This window comes from Lactuca virosa, chromosome 7 (assembly GCF_052849685.1).
Source record: "Lactuca virosa cultivar CGN04683 chromosome 7, Lactuca_virosa_CGN04683_v6, whole genome shotgun sequence".
Lineage (NCBI taxonomy): Eukaryota > Viridiplantae > Streptophyta > Magnoliopsida > Asterales > Asteraceae > Lactuca > Lactuca virosa.
The window spans coordinates 173,180,140-173,184,160 of record NC_136432.1 but is presented as its reverse complement, the minus strand read 5'-3'; the positions used below and the strand labels follow the sequence as shown (position 1 = coordinate 173,184,160).

Genomic DNA, 4,021 nt, shown 5'->3' with positions numbered 1-4,021 from the left:
GGCTTTCCTTGACTCGAGTACGGATCATCTGCTTACAGTAGTACGGGCTCATACTACCTTCCACATCTATCCTTACTTTCCTCAAGGATCGTCCTGAATCCTCCAAGTTACTCCCTTATCTATACATACAACCCTCAATAAGACAATGCTCCCAGCACCGAATCTCTTCCTAGGTTTTCCTAGTGCAACCCCCACACTACTCTCCGCCATCAATTGTAGAAGGAACTCCCCTAACACCCTCTAACTAGCACTACAAATAAAATTACATTTAGTGGCACAAAGTTTTAGTATCACTTTGCTTTTGTGCCACTATAACATACTTTTAGTGTCATTTTTCTTTGTGCCATTATAGTTTTCCTAAAAAATTTGAAAATCCCTTCTCTTTTGTTGCAGCGGGAAAATGTTTTTTCCCAAAAATTAAAAAAACCCCGCCTACACTTTAATTCCCTCCTATTAAAAAATTTCCCCATTCTTTAACTTTGTAAATCCCTAATCGTCCTTACCCTTCTAGTTACGTCCCACTCTCCAAGTCCCATCGTCTCCCACAGATTCCGTAAACCCTAATTTACATCTCCATTTGCCTAAACCAGACTCTAGACTCCAAATCGCTCATGCATAGTATTCGCAAGCCCGTCTTGCCCTTGACACTGCTTGTTGTGCGCTCAGACCACATATCTCCAACTCAGGTACGAAATCCTTTTCTCCTTTTAGAAATCAAGCACAAAAATATACCTCTAACAACGATCTTCGACTCGTATTCATGAGGAGTCAACAAGAAACCATAAAAACCCTTGATTCTTGATTAAGCGATAGCGCTAGGCGATTTATGGTGTTCTTTGTTCTTCACGACTTTAGGAATCACGCCCCCAAAATCATCACTTCATCATCAATGCTACTTGACAACATCATTGCTTCTTATTTGTGGAACCGCCATCCTAGTGCCGAGAACTAAGGAGGACAAGGGAGATTCTGGATAGTGGAGGATGCATATAATTTCTTGAGAAGTATAATTGGAATTCCAAGATGAAAGGCATGACCGAGCCTCTTAAATCCCAGTTAATTTGTATTCTAGTGATAGACTCCAGCAACGAAATGTTTTTTTCTTAATAGTCGCATTGGCTTTTTGTTTGTTCATCTTTACACCAATTATCATCATAAATAAATAAACACAAAATAGATCTGTCACCATGGTTTGGAGCTTCATAATATGATGGTTAACATTGGTATAAATTTACAGTATGTATTCTTCTAATAATGAATTTAGTTGATTGAACTAAATATATTTAACAATCGTGTTTATCAAATGTCAGTCACACTAGTTAGATTTTACCCCGTGATTTACGTTCTCATTTGTAACATCCCTATGGTAGTAGATTTCCTTTCTTATAACAACTTATATATGTATGTTAAGAACCATTACATTCATTACTGGATGTCATTTGTGTTTCTAAACTTCTTTACTTAAATTGTAATTTTGTGGGATTGTATTTGTTGTAGATATAAACCAAGTGAGGAGACCCTACTAGAAATTGATCAATTTTGTTCCAATTTAATCTTGGAATGTGATATTATCCCAAACAGAAGAAACACCGGTAGTTCATCCACTACTTTAATTGTATCACCTTTGCATGTTGCAAGTTTTGCTTCAGCTGCACTTTTAAAATTACCAAACTACATTCGTTCTCTAGTGGCTCAACATGTTGCAAAAAGATCATTCCAACCCGCAACTTTTTCTAGAGCTACTTCTGCATCAAGACAATCACTTCCATCATTATCATCTCTAATGAGTAAATATTTCAATTCCAAAATTAGCCCTGCAGTTGGTAAGTTTTTTTATCTGTATTTTTACTGAAATTTTGTTTTTACTAAATATATGTATTTTATTATTGGTGGAAGTATGTTATTTTATAGCTTGAAATCTGTTTTTCATACTAAAAATCTATTATTTTCAGTTGAAAAACTATTTTTTTATAGTATTGGTAAAATTCCATGTTTTTACAATTCTTACTTTCTTTTATTCTCTTTCTTGTAGCTTCACACGAAGAAATGGAAAAGATTGGCACAATCTAGCTTGAATAACATGGTGTCTTTCAAATTCAGTCTTGCCTTGGAAATGATGAAGGCTTTGCAGGGTGACCACACTTGGGTGTATAGGAATAGAGTATATGGGTATTGTAATACAATAGAATGTAATGGAATATGGTCTATCTGATTGTAATGGAGTACATTTATATTAACCTTATTATAAATGATATAGGGAGCGACTATTGTTAGACAAATAAACTTTTATTTTAAGTAATAATATTGTGTTTCCATTTCTTATCTTAATTGAATTATTATTATTTTCTATTATGAAATAAGGCCTAATTTATTAACATATTTTTGTGTTAAAAAGTGCCACTAAAAGTATGAAAATAATATTTGTTTTAGAAGTTATATAATGTCATAAAATAGTTCCACTAAAACCTACAAGTGCTTTAGTGGCATAATAAAAAAGTGTCACTAAAACCTAATAAGGCTGCAGCGACACAACCAGAAAGTGCCACTAAAGGTCTGTAGTGGCAGTGCTTTTAGTGACACTTTTTTTGTGCCGATAATTGTCCAGGGGGCTTTTAGTGGCACTTTTTCGGTTTTTAGTGGCACTTTCATTGTGCCACTAAATGTCATTTTATTTGTAGTGTAGCTCATGAATACAATTACATATCACCGACACCAGATAATTCCTCGAATGAAAGGTCTCACACTACAACGGTTGGACTCAGACAAGAGTTGCGCCATAGAGTTAAAACCTAACCTTTTAAAATTATCTAGTATCAATAATATGTAACTTAGCATATTCACTTACTAGTTAGTTGAAGTTAATGAGAACTCCTAAAAGCACAAAGCAAGTAGCATTCGATCGTCGAGTAACCGAAATCAAGCATAACGTAAACATGCCATCCTATCACTCATTGATCAGTACTAGCATGCAAGTCTACAAGGTCATACAGCAGACATACAAAGGCATCTCTCCTAGATCCTTAGCCTTAATCTAGCATACGATTCCTAGATTCACAATTCAAAGCATAATCATAAAACATGTATGGGTATTTTGGGAAAACTTACTTGAGCTCAGTCGATTGCATGCACCACACCCCTTTCTTTATTAGAAAATCCTTTAATAAAACTTTTTAGTTTATAAAAATCTACCAAACCCTCAGTTTGAGTTCAGACACGCCCAAGAGTATGCCCGAATCCCTCAAACCAAGGCTCTGATACCAACTTGTAACGTCCCAAAAATTGAGACCAAAAATTTTATTTTAATAATAGTAAAACCATCATCCAAAACGTGTTTGTAAAACCATAAAAGAAAATCAGAGTATATCAATAATTATCCAAGTACATCAAATCACAAAATGCGAAACATCGTGGTGTGTGCGATGCGATCATCCCGAGCCCTTCCCATTCGATCCGGAAGTACCTGAAACATCAACTGAAAACCGTAACCACGAAGCTTAGTGGGTTTCCCCAAAATACCTCGTGCCATACATATCAAACCTACAATGGGCCATGCCCAAAAACCAGCGGGCCGCTCCCGGCATCGACCCCGCTCGGAATAGATCTGTCCATAATAGGAGATTGGCCCCGCCTCATCACATTCATCAGGCCCCGCCCGGTATATATATAGACACATAAAACACATGCAAGAATCATTAAGACAAATAGCATACAATACACTCATCAGGCCCCGTCCGGTATACATATCACATACTACACATGCAAGAGTCACGCATACAACTAGCATCCTAATCATAATAAATCATGGGTCAGCATTGGTGCCTTCGACCCGCTAAACGCTGAGAGGAGACTCACCTCAACTTTTGAAAATCAGATAACTGCTCGGACTGTTGATCCTGAAAGTCCCCGTGCTAAGCAATCACATAAAACCTCAATTAACAATTGGGCCATAAACCATAACTAGGAATCTCATTCATATGTCTAACTCCCAGGGTGAAAGACCATTTTACCCTTTTCCTCTCTT

The 4,021-nt window shown here is 36.5% G+C and overlaps 1 long non-coding RNA gene across 1 annotated transcript; it reads left to right on the top strand.

Moving 5' to 3' along the window:
• Window positions 1-485: 485 nt before the first annotated feature.
• Window positions 486-2,322, top strand: LOC145125594 (uncharacterized). The gene is made up of 3 exons (XR_013716067.1): window positions 486-686; window positions 1,498-1,823; window positions 2,033-2,322. It is a non-coding gene; the product is annotated as an uncharacterized LOC145125594 (long non-coding RNA).
• Window positions 2,323-4,021: the final 1,699 nt, after the last annotated feature.